Below are 13,562 nucleotides of genomic sequence, written 5' to 3'. Positions count from 1 at the left end.
CTTGGGGGACGCCATTAATTGAAGTAAAAGTATTAGAAGTAGAGTTGTTAAAAGAAACTGATGAGGAACGATCAGAAAAATAGGATTGAAACCAGGAGAGTACTTGGTCTGTAATTCCTATTGATTGAAGTCTATGAAGTAGTAGTTCGTGATCAATTGTGTCGAAGGCGGATGAAAGATCTAAAGAGATTAACAGAACAGATTGATGATGGTCTAAGAAGTAATGAATTATAGTGGACATGCCTATTAGTGAGTGTTCGGTAGAGTGATGTTGCCTGAAACCAGTTTGATTGGGGTGAAGAATATTTGTTTTTTCAATGAATTCTGAGATCTGATTGAATACAATGACAGTCTCTGGTATCCAGAGCAGATATTGTGATGTCATAATGCCTCATTCCACCAGTGCCTAAGAGCCAATCACATCAGTGATATCACAATGGCTTCATTATCCTTGGCTCACATTAGAATCAGAGTATGAATGGCCACAACCACTGACCCACAAGCTTTGCTTTGAAGAATGCTGGTGTAGAAGGACTGAGGTTATCCGCGGAGACAAGAACGGTGATTAATTTTGTCACCGTGTCATTCTCTACCTACTATTACGGGGGGGGGGGAGGGGGGTTGTGCTGCAGAAGGAGAAGTGAGGAGAGGCACATGCTGGTTGACTACAGGATGTTCTTCTCGCCACGAGAGGTATATCCTGTAAGCAGTAGCTGGCACCGGTGCCTCTCCTCCTCGCCAGCATCTCATGGCACACCTGGAATTTTCTGCGACACATAGTTTTCGATACACTGCTCTAGAGAGTCATACCAGAGATATGACTGTGTTGGTAGCCCATTTGATATCAACTGTCATAGAAAAGATTTACAGCAGTGGTTGCCAACCCTGTCCTGGAGGACCATCAGGTCAGTCGGGTTTTTGAGATAACCCTAACGAATATGCATGGAGCAGATTTGCATGCCTCTCACCTCCATTATATGCAAATCTCTCATGCATATTCATTAGGGCTATCCCAAAAACCCGATTGGCCTGGTGGTCCTCCAGGACAGGGTTGGGAACCACTGATTTACAGAGCTGTGAGATGGCCTTTTGTCCATATATTCAGATCCCATTATCGCTTACACCAGGACTCCCAATGCGATTTGGCCAGACAGTGCTCCAAAATTTACCATATTTTTGTGTATACAACCCGCATTTGTGTATACCATGCACTTGTATATACCTCACCAAAAAAAGCCAGTTTTGTAAATAAAATCATGTATACCCTGCATCTACTGCAATAAACAGTAAAATTGTATATTATTCCTCATGGAAAGCACTGATTTTGTAAATAAATTCATGTATACCCTGCATCTTTTGACAAAAAAAAAATTACATTGGTATAACCTGTGAGCTATCTATCCAAAATATGGTATTTGGGTTTAGAATCCAACTCCCTCCCCCCAAGCTGCCTTCTGAAAAAAAGGAAAATAATAAAAATAGATTATTAGCAAATTATTATTATTATTTTTTTTTTAAATCTCTGGCATCTTCTTTCTTCTGTTGGAGGCAGCCTGTAGCTAGGGAATCCCGTGTGTAAGGATTCAAGTCTGTCTCAAAACCCCTGCTTACTGTGTTTTCAGTGGAGCCATCTTGGGTTTTTACCATTTATGGAATCCTATGATCTGATGGCAGGTAAGGACCATAAGGCACACCGTCATCTGTTCTGTTTTATTCCTTGTGCAGAGCCATTGACCGCAGTTGACCCTGAATGTCCTTTCACTTCTTCGCTACCGAGGATCCTCTGTGCTTACGTCTTGAATCCTATTACTATTTTAATTTCCACCACCTCTGCTGGGAGACATTTCCATGCATCTACCATTCTGTCTGTGAAAATGTACAGTATATTCTGATATTACTCCTCACACTGTGACCTCTTGTTCTACAATTTCCTTGCTCTTGGAAAAGGTTTGTATAGTTGTATGTTGAGATACAGTAGCAACATTTTAAATATCTCTCTGGAATATATATACTGTATTTAGGTCCTTAAATCTCATCTTGAGAGGTTTTGATGCAGACTCCTCACCATTTTGGTGATTTATTTTCTGGTCCACCTACTGGCTGCCTACATCCTTGTAAACAAGACACCAACTATCTCTACAGAGAGATGAATTCCCTATCCCCTCTCTCTTTTTACTTTTGGTTCTAGTACCTATCCCTTTGCACCTCGACATCCCTCCAGTTCTTCTACCGCACAGATGTCAAAATCAGTCCTCGAGGGCCGCATTCCAGTCGGGTTTTCCACAATGAATATATATTGAAAGCAGTGCATGCACATAGATCTCATGCATATTCATTGGGGAAATCCTGAAAACCCGACTGGATTGTGGCCCTCGAGGACGGACTTGACACCCCTGTTCTACTGCCTTGTTGCGCTATTTCACTATGTTGGCATATCCGACAATTGTCCCAGATCTCTTTCTGTTGGAATATGGTATATAATACCTCATTATATACTGCCCTCTTGGAATTTCTGCACTCTATACAACTGCCTTGTTTTGTATTGAGATTTAGCAGCCCAAAACCTGCTCCGTTCTTGAGCTGTCTTAGATAGATAGTTTGGATAATAATAACTTTATTCTTCTATACCGCCACAATCTTGCGACTTCTAGGCGGTTTACAAGCAAGAGAGCTGGACATTCAGCGAGTTACAATGTGCAGATAGTCAGAGGAAATACAGAGTGCAGAAACATTAAGGAAGCAAAATTATAGATATACAATTTGCTGAGCGAGAGTATAAGAAATTTCCAAGTGGGCCTGTTAGGAGAAGGCTGTGCAATTCAAAAAGCACAGTGAAAATGGTCTTATGGACAAGTGGCCTAATCTGTTTTTCACACTTGAGGTAATTGGCCCAGTTGTCAATGGGGATAGCCTGTTCTACAAAATTAATTGGCTTTTAGCTTGGTCTACCTGTCCATAGATAAATATTGTTGCCTTGATGCTCTGGATCAGGGTGCTGCAATCCTTTTGAAGCCGCAATAGGAGGGCATCTGGAAATGTACAGCCATCGACATGATGATGTCACACACATGTGCAGCTGTCCTCCAGCCACGGCCCTGAGCCTATTACCGCTAGTGTGTGTGTGGGGGGGGGGGGTTCCGGAGAGGAGCGGCGCCGGCTGCCTGCCTATAGGACTCCCTGCGAGAGGCACATCCTGTAAGCAGTCAGCTGGCGCCTCATACCCCACCCGGAGTCGGCACTAGATCCAAAAAGGTGGAACTGGCAAAATTGAGGGTTAGCCCACTTGTCGGTAAGGCCGTCTGTTTCTCACTCTGTCAGCTGTCTTTGCAATATCCATTTGTTGCAGATTGGGGTGGTTTTTTTTTTAATGACACTAGTTTTGCCACAGTATTCTGCAGGAATATATTGAACAGAATTAACCCCAGGATGGATCACCAAGGTAACCTGACATCTCCTTTTTCCCTCCGTGTGAATTCCCTTTATCACTATAGTCGGTTTAGCACTCGATCTCTTTCTAGTTCAGTTTAGCATCCTAGGATGAGCAGTTTGATATATTTACATATTTGCTGAATTTCCACAAAAAATAATATACCCTTAATCTAATTTTTTGTTTAGGATTCCTACCAATCATTATGGTATAAGCTATAATATTCGGAGAGGAGCTGTGCATACTTTTGCAATACCAATCTCCTCCTAGGCACATTCACGGTGGTGCACACTTCTGTGTCCACAAAATATTTTGGGAGACCCCCAAAACAGGCCCCTGAACTTGGTACATAGTGTAATGAATATGTTAAAGGCTGACGTTTTACAGTAGACCCCCGTAAATTTGCGGTTCGCAAATCGCGGACTCAGTCGTTCACGGTATTTTCTGACTGCTGCTTCTGGTCAGAAAATACAGGGAATGACTGAGTCCGCGAATCAGCCTTCTGCAGACCCAATTCATCCTCTCCCCCTGTCAGCCTGCGCAGCCAAACCACCTGTCAGTCTATTGCTTTTTTTAGCAACCGCACCATACCTGCAGCCCTCTCCCGCCTCCAATCCGCTCCTAAACCACATTTACGTTTTTTTGAAATTCACAGGTGCTCCTGGAACGGAACCCCTGCGAATTTTGGGAGAGTATTGTATCTTCTAATCAGCATGCATATTTACCTTATCAGCCCAAAGAAGATGTGGGGCAGTAGCAAATGGAGTTTGAAATAAAGTACACAATATATATTTTGCCTTTTGAATTGATGCATGGTTTTACACATTGGGTGAAGCATTTGCATTATCCTCTACTGGAACTATTACTGGCCATTGCAGCCTGCTTAATAAAAAAAAAAAAAAAAAACCCTACACCCAGCTGAGATTGGTTAATTAAGAGGACAAATGGACATAGATGGTGTGCATCTTAATTTATTCCTAGCTCAAACTAAATATGTGGAATGTTACTTGAAGTTTTCTGATCCAAACACAGATGTGTTTAGAATATTGTGTACAATTCTGGAGGCCGCACCTTCAAAAAGATATAAAAAGGATGGAGTCGGTCCAGAGGAAGGCTACTAAAATGGTGTGTGGTCTTTGTGATAAGGCGTATGGGGACAGAATAAAGATCTCAATCTGTATACTTTGGAGGAAAGGTGGGAGAGGGGAGATATGATAGTCATTTAAATACCTACGAAATATAAATGTGCATGAGTTGAGTCTCTTTCATTTGAAAGAGAAACGCTGTAATCAGCGTCATAGGATGAAGTTAAGGAAATACTTTTTTACAGAAAGGGTGGTAGATGCTTGGAACAGTCTCCCGGAAGATATAGTGGAAACAGAGACTGAATTCAAGAGGGCCTGGGATAGGCACCTGGGATCTCTCAGAGAGAGAAAGAGATAATGGTTACTGTAGATCAGGGGTGTCCAATGTCGGTCCTCGAGGGCCGCAATCCAGTCGGGTTTTCAGGATTTCCCCAATGAATATGCATGAGATCTGTGTGCATGCACTGCTTTCAATGCATATTCATTGGGGAAATCCTGAAAACCCGACTGGATTGCGGCCCTCGAGGACCGACATTGGACACCCCTGCTGTAGATGGACCATTTGGCCTTTATCTGCCATCATGTTTCTATGTAGTTGAGAATGCTTAAAGAAATGTGGTAAACATTATTTATTGGAAGGAAGGAGTGACCCGGTGTTTAGAACTACAGCCTCAGCACCTGGAGGTTATGTGTTCAAATTCTGTGCTGTTCCTCTTGACCCTGGTAAGTCACTCAATCCTCTATCGCCCCAGGTATAGTAGATAGATTGAATGACACGGGGAAAAAATTTGTCCCTGTTTTTGCCCCGTTCTCACGAGCTTGGTCCTGGTCCTTGCCCCATCCCTGTAAACCATCTGATCCAATCCACACAAGCCTCGAATAGTTATTTTATATTGAACTTATTTTATTAAAGTATAAAAAGAGAGTTTTCTGCACAATTGTCATTTTATAAACACAAATAATACAGAGCAAGGATCAACAACACCCCTGTCACCTCCTTCACAAATATCCCCTCCATTATTGAGAAGCTTGAATAAGCCAAATTACTACAGAATACTAGTCACACATGGCAGGAATAGTGTTAGGGGAGTGCAACTAGGGCTTGGAGTGAAGGGCCATTACTCAGACTGGCATGGGGTCACGAGCGGAGTTCTGCAGGGGTCGGTGCTGGGACCGCTCCTGTTCAATATATTTATTAATGACCTGGAGGCGGGAACAAATTGTGAAGTTATTAAATTTGCAGATGACACCAAACTCTACCGCAGGGTTGAAACCATGGAAGACTGCGAAGATCTGCAAAGGGACCTAACGACGTTAGAAGAATGGGCCAAAAAATGGCAAATTAACTTTAAAGTAGGGAAATGCAAGGTCATGCATGTAGGGAAAAAGAACCCGATGTTCAGCTACAAAATGGGAGGATCACTGCTAGGGGTAAGTAACCTTGAAAGAGACCTGGGAGTGATGGTGGACACGTCTTTGAAGGCATCGGCACATTGCGCCACAGCCTCAAGAAAAGCAAACAAAATGTTGGGTATCATTAAGAAGGGTATCACGACCAGGACAAAGGAGGTCATCCTGCCACTGTATCGTGCAATGGTGCGACCGCATCTGGAGTACTGTGTCCAGTATTGGTCGCCGTACCTCAAAAAGGACATGGCGGTACTTGAGGGAGTCCAGAGAAGAGCAACTAAACTGATAAGAGGTATGGAAAACCTCTCATATACTGACAGACTGAAAAAGCTGGGACTGTTCTCCCTGGAAAAGCAGAGACTTAGAGGAGACATGATAGAAACCTTCAAGATCCTGAAGGGTATAGAAAAAGTAGACAGGGACAGATTTTTCAGATTATGGGGAACCACAAGTACAAGGGGGCACTCGGAAAAATTAAAAGGAGACAGGTTTAAAACAAATGCCAGAAAGTTCTTTTTCACCCAGAGGGTGGTGGACACATGGAACTCGCTTCCGGAGGCTGTGATAGGCCGGAGCACGTTACAAGACTTCAAAGAAGGTTTGGATAGGTTCCTTGAGGATAAAGGAATTGAGGGGTACAGCTAAGAGTAGCGGTAGGTTATAGGGATAGTCTGGGACCATTGCTCAGGCAACGGGCCTGATGGGCCGCCGCGGGAGCGGACCGCTGGGAGAGATGGACCTCTGGTCTGCCTCAGCGGAGGCAACTTCTTATGTTCTTAACTACCCTGGTCAGAGAGAGCCCTAAGCCAGCTGGAAGCTAAAGAACCAAAGCCTGGGCATTGTGGTCCCCAATTATGTCGGGTGGACAATGGGGAACCCATAGACATCATTTACCTCGATTTTCAAAAGGCTTTCGACAAGGTGCCACATGAAAGGCTGCTTAGGAAGCTGTGGAACCACGGGGTGGGAGGGGATGTGCACAGATGGATTAAGCACTGGTTGTGGGTAGACTGCAGAGGGTCGGAGTAAAGGGACAATATTCTGACTGGCGGGGAGTCACGAGCGGTGTACCACAGGGATCGGTGCTGGGGCCGTTACTCTTCAACATATTTATCAATGACCTGGAAAAGGAGGCAAAGTGCGAGGTTATAAAATTTGCAAACGATACCAAACTGTGCGGCAGAGTTAGATCCAGGGAGGAGTGTGAGGACCTGCAAAGGGACCTGGACAAGCTGGAAGACTGGGCAAACAAATGGCAAATGCGCTTTAATGTGGAAAAATGCAAGGTCATGCATATAGGGAAAAAGAACCCGTTGTTCAACTACAAATTGGGGGGGGGCATTGCTGGGAGACAGCAGTCTAGAGAGAGACTTGGGTGTGCTGGTGGATGCATCACTGAAGCCATTTGCGCAGTGCGCAGCAGCCTCGAAAAAAGCCAACAGGATGCTGGGCATCATAAAGAGGGGCATAACAACCAGGACGCGGGAAGTCATCATGCCATTGTATCGAGCGATGGTGCGTCCACATCTGGAATACTGTGTTCAGTATTGGTCGCCACATCTCAAGAAGGACATGGCGGTACTTGAAAGAGTCCAAAGGAGAGCAACGAAACTGGTAAAAGGGCTGGAACACTGCCCATACGCCGAGAGGTTGGATAGGCTGGGGCTCTTCTCTCTGGAAAAGAGGAGGCTCAGGGGAGATATGATAGAGACCTTCAAGATCATGAGGGGCATAGAGAGGGTGGATAGGGACAGATTCTTCAGACTGAAGGGGACAACAGGTACAAGGGGGCATTCGGAGAAACTGAAGGGAGATAGGTTCAAAACAAATGCAAGGAAGTTTTTTTTCACCCAAAGGGTCGTGGACATTTGGAATGCGCTACCGGAGGAAGTGATCAGGCAGAATACAGTACAGGGATTCAAACAGGGATTGGACGGATTCCTGAGGGATAATGGGATCGTGGGATACTGAGAGAGGTGCTGGGATGTAATACAAGTATAGAAAGCTAACCAGGTAATAAGTATGGAAACCCAACCAAGTCGTGAATGTGCAAGACCGGAGGGTTAGGACATCGATGGGAAGACAGGACTTCAATGGGAAACCAAGGTGGCAAGGGGGCCCCTTCTGGTTATTCAGACAGGTCGTGACCTGTTTGGGCCGCCGCGGGAGCGGGCTGCTGGGCAGGATGGACCTGTGGTCTGACCCGGCGGAGGCACTGTTTATGTTCTTATGTTCTTATTAGAGAATGACACGGTGACGGTTTACCCGCGGCCACCGCATTTAAGCCGCGGGTCACCGCCGAAAACGGGGAAGAAAACTAGCAGTCGCTGCGGTGACGGGGACAAGGCCATTCACCGACCGCGGAAACGGTGAACAGGTTTGTCCCCGCGGGCCAATGTACCCCCTTCTAGGAACCGCTATTTACCGTATTTTCACGCATGGTATACAAAAGTTTTAAAACATAGTTCCCACCCCGCCCGACGCCCGATTCACCCCCCCAGCAGGACCGCTCGCACCCCCACCCCGAACGACCGCTCGCACGCGCTTCCACCCGCACCCGCGATCGGAGCAAGAGGGAGCCCAAGCCCTCTTGCCCGGCCGACTCCCCGACGTCCGATACATCCCCCCCCCGGCAGGACCACACGCACCCCCATATTGTTGGGGAGTCGGCGGTCCTTCGGGGGGAGGGATGTATCGGACGTCGGGGGGGGCATCAGGCTTTCAGGATGGGGACAGACCTTCAAGGGGGGACAGTGCAGGGAAGTCAGGGAATTTATATTAATTAATTTTTTCTCTGCGTGTTTTGTTTTTGTATAGTTATTAACTAATATTTAACTAAGTTTTAAAGTTTTAAAGAATGTTTCCTTTATACGTAAATAAAGAAAAGTGAATGGGATTGCAGTGGCGGTGACGGGGCGGTGAATGGGGTGGCAGTGGCGGTGACGGGGCGGTGAAGAGGATGGTGAGACGGGGACGGGGCGGTGACGGGGATGGTGAGACGGGGACGGGGCGGGGACGGGGATGGTGAGACGGGGACGGGGCGGTGACGGGGACCAATTTTTTCACCGTGTCATTCTCTAGTTCTTATGTCTAACACCAGCTCTAGCAGGATACATATTTCAAATCTGATATTTTAATCATAAAATAAAATTATTTTTTCTACCTTTTGTTGTCTCGTCATTTTATTCTTCAAATCATGTTGGTCTCGGGTGCTGGTCTCTGTTTTCTTTTGTCTTCTCTTAACTCACTTGCCAGGGTCTCAAGTTTCAAGTTTTATTTTAGTTTGATGAATCGCTGTTTTTGTTTTATAAAAAATCTTATTAATGTTTTACTAAGCGAGATACAACATTAATAAGATTTTTTATAAAACAAAAACATGTATTTAAACATCGTTTAAAATTTAAAATAATGGGTTAGATCGACAGACTTACAGACTAATCAATACACAAGATAAAAAGGAGCAGAGCTACAATTCAATATTTTAAAGTGCAGAAGAGAGCCATAAATGGAAAGAACATTAGGGAGAGAAAAGTGGACCATTTGACATTTCTTTCTCTATGCTCACCGTCTTCTATCTATGTATTGTTCCCCATGTTCAAAATCTCCCATCTATATATCTCCTATACCTCCCTTTCTAGTATTTCCTCTGTGCCCATCTCCATGCTTTCATCATCTCACTATTCTATAGTCTCCTCCCCCTGTGTACAGTATCACTATATCCCTTTGCCTCCCATCCAGCATCTTTTGCGTTCTTATCCCCTATGTCTAGCCATCTCTCTATCCATATACCCTCCCATGTCTAGCATTACCCCTCTGTCCATATACCACCCCAGGCAGTATTCCCCTTTTTGCCCCTGTTCCTGTTCTCCAATCCATGCCCATCATCTCCCCTCCCCCCTCTTTTTATATATCTCCCAGTGTCCAGGTTCTCTCCTCTCTTACACTGTGTCTTACACTCTGTCTTTCATCCCCTTGGTTCAGCTTTTCTCTTTACCTTCTTCTCTCTCTTCCTCCTTTCAGGTCTTGCACTTCTCTCTCCTTTCCCTCTAGCCCCCTTCCAATGGGTCCAACACCTCTATTTTCCAGTCGAGTCCCTCCTTCTGGTTTTGCACTTATGTGGCTGTGTGCTGTTCTGTTAGGCTTAGGGTGCTGGGAGTGGCCTAAGACTCCGATTGGCTAGAACCTGTAGGCCTTTCCCATAGGATGTGGCCTGAGGGAGCTGACCAATTGGAATCTTAGAGTCTTATGGGAGGTACCTTAGGTGCCTGGGACAATCAGCACATTAAACCCCTCACTAGTACATCTCAGGATGGAAGGGGAAGGCCTGCCATTTTGAAGAGGTGGGCCTGCCGGCCCAAGGGAGTAGGCATTCTTTCAGCCAGCCATCATCGGAAAGATATGGGAGGGGGCCATCTCTCTTGCCAGGGGTGTCAGGGGGACAGGGATGCCAGCAGTAGGTGGGAGTGGGCAATCCTCCCAGTGTTCCCTCTAAGCGGGCGGGTGTTGTGAGCAAACTTTTTTCACTGTGAGCTAAAAATATCGGGCGCCAGCAAGTTATGAGCCAAATAAATATGTTGCTTTCTACCACAGAACTTCCTTACGTTTGTATGGAATCTATCCCCTTTCAACTTTAGAGAGTGCCCTCTCGTTCTCCCTGCCTTAGCTACTAAGTCTATTCCCTTCAGTACCTTGAATGTTTCTATCATGTCCCCTCTCAATCTCCTCTGCTCAAGGGAGAAGAGGCCCAGTTTCTCTAATCTTTCGCTGTACGGCAACTCCTCCAGCCCCTTAACCATTTTAGTTGCTCTTCTCTGGATCCTTTTGAGTAGTACCGTGTCCTTCTTAAAGTACCAGTGCTGGACGCAGTACTCCAGGTGAGGGCGTACCATGGCCCGGTACAGCAGCATGATAACCTTCTCTGTCTCTTCAGTCCAGCATCTGCCCCTTCCATTCACTGTCTGTCTTTCCCTGCCATCTCTCCTCCTGCCCCCCCCACCCCCCAATTTGGTCTAGCATCCATCATCTTCCTTCTGTTCCCCTCATGGTCTGGCATCTCTATCCTTCCCTCCCCCCTGTGGTTTTTAGCATATCTCTCTTCTCATTTCCTCCACTCAGATCTGATCATTCTCTGCTCTCTCTTCCCTTTTCTTCTCTGGTCTTCCTTCTCTATTTTCTGCCTCCATCTAAATTAAATTCTTTCTTACTATTTAGTCCCGTTTCCCTCTTTTCACTGTGTCTACACACAGCTTGTCACCCCTTTCCCTCACCCCTCCATTATCTTACTATTTTCTTCCCCCTTTATTTATCTCCTTCCATCCAGTATGTGTTCTTTCCCCACTTCCATTCAGCATCTGCTCTCCCTTCTCAACTGACATCCATCTGCCTTCTGCTCTCTCTCCCTTCTTCTCACTTCCATCATCTGTCCCCTTCTCTCTCTCTCTCATCTCCTCCATTCCATCATCTGCCCCTTCTCTCTCTCTCTCTCTCTCCCCCCCCCAACTTCCATCATCTGCCCCCCTTCCCCTCACCTTTGTGGGTCACTTTCTTTCCCCTGAGGGTGGCTCATGTCACAGGGGAAGCTTTGGCCGAGCAGAACCGCTTGATTGACAGTGGAACTTACTTGATTGATGTCGATGCTGGGGCCCGTTGCCGTTTGAAGGAAAAAAAAAAAGGTGGAAAAAAGGAACCTGTAAAGGCGAGAGGAAGGGAAACCTCCAGGACAGCTGCTTTTTGCCCTCCTTCAGCGGCCCAAGAGTTCAGACCAGCAGCGGCAGCTCTGTATGCTTTTAACTTCGGCACAGAGCTGCCCCTAATCAATAGTTTAGCGCGGTTTCATGAGGCAGCCTCGGGGCCTTTGATAGCCGGCCCGCTTCGATGATGCGATGTGGGCCGGCCTAGCAAAGGCCCCGAGGCTGCCTTATGAAACCGCGCTAAACTATTGATTAGGGGCAGCTCTGTGCCGAAGTTAAAAGCATACACAGCTGCCGCTGCTGGTCTGGAGGTGCGGAGACAAGGCAGGAGGCAAACGCGGTGGAAGGCAGGAGTCCCGGCGAAGGCAGGAGTCCCGGCACAGCGACTGCAACAGGAAGTTGCAAGTCAGCTGACGCCGGCCTTTCGTTGCGGCGGGGACCGAATCCTTCGCGGACCGGCAAGATTTTGTTTGCGGACCGGCGGTTGAAGAACTGTGCTCTACACTGTGTGCGCTGTGACGAGAAACATGTGCGCTGCGAGGTAATATTTTGTGCGCCAGCGCACCCCAGCGCAGCTTAGCGGGAACACTGCTTTGAAGTTCCTGACATCCTTCAATTTTTTTAAATTTGTTCTATGTGTGTGTGTGTGAGGAGGAGGAGGGGGGGGGGGGGGGGGGGTTGTTCTGAGCTGTAAAGCCTCTGCTTGCCCTGGATTGGTAGCATGGAATGCTGCTACTCTTTGGGTTTTGGCCAGGTACTAGTGACCTTGATTGGCCACCGTGAGAACAGACTACTGGACTTGATGGACCATTGGTCAGACCCAGTAAATCTATTCTCATGTTCTAAGGCTAAGACAGCTCAAACCTTGTAGAAACTTTGGCCGCTAATGTGGCACAACAAGTTAGACCGGCTGGAACCAGTTCAATGACCATGCTAAGGGCATGGTAACTTTTGAGAATCCTCCCCTTAATAACATGAAAAGTGGTGTCATGGGAGGAGCTGGTGTGTGTCGGGACTTTCTGAAAGTTATGCAGATTAGTTCCAGAAATTTATACCAAGTTTCATCGGGCATAAGTCTGGTGCCCACGATTAGGTGCTAGAAATAATGAGCACTAACTGGGATTCTATAAAAGGCACACCTTCTTTATAGAATTGTGCTCGGAGCAGATTTTTTTTAGCACCTGAGTGCTATTTATTGAATTCCATCCTTTATATTTCTCTTGAACCAACAACATTAGCTGCAGTTTGGTTAATCTAGCTTTTGTATGTTGCATGAGGGGAAAACCTATTAACTTATGAGGTGCTTTAAAATTGACAATCCAATTGAACGCAAAGGTTGTCGATACCAGGCTAGGTTACACCCGAAAATGCTGTATTGTAGAAACCTGGCTTGTTTGCAGCACTTGAGGCCTGAACTCCTGCAGCCCTGGTCTTTGTGTTCGGCAGTAGAGTGAAGGACTTTGACGCGCCGACAATCCCGTCCTTACATTTGTGCGCAGGACAAATGCGTGCCGTCCTATTTCCTTCGTTTGTGACCGAAATTGTAAGTGGAGTTGGAGGAGGGGGAGGGTTGTGGCAATCTCCCTGATTGTAGTGTGTGTGTGTGGGGGGGGGGTTTCCCCCCTCCCACCCCGTCAGAGTGGAAAATTGAAAGTTTGGAGTTTGGGCGAGTAGACCGGGATTTGTAAGTATATTGGGGGGGTTCCCCCCAACCTCCCTCGGAGCGCAAACGGGAAGGCAGTAGAGAAGGAAACAGGGTGGTGCACATTTGTCTTGCACGCCAATGTCCTGTGTGATTTTGACAGGTATCAAAGCAATAACTCAGCACAGGCAAAGTGTTTATTCATCAGCAAGGACTAACCCACTAGTTTTAAATCTTTGCTTAACTCACAGAGACCCAGTGTTGTAATATTACAACATCACATTTAAGGCTACAAAATAAACCCTCCC

This window comes from Geotrypetes seraphini, chromosome 10, assembly GCF_902459505.1.
Source record: "Geotrypetes seraphini chromosome 10, aGeoSer1.1, whole genome shotgun sequence".
In the NCBI taxonomy this organism is placed as follows: Eukaryota; Metazoa; Chordata; class Amphibia; order Gymnophiona; family Dermophiidae; genus Geotrypetes; species Geotrypetes seraphini.
This window is presented reverse-complemented; position numbering follows the sequence as displayed.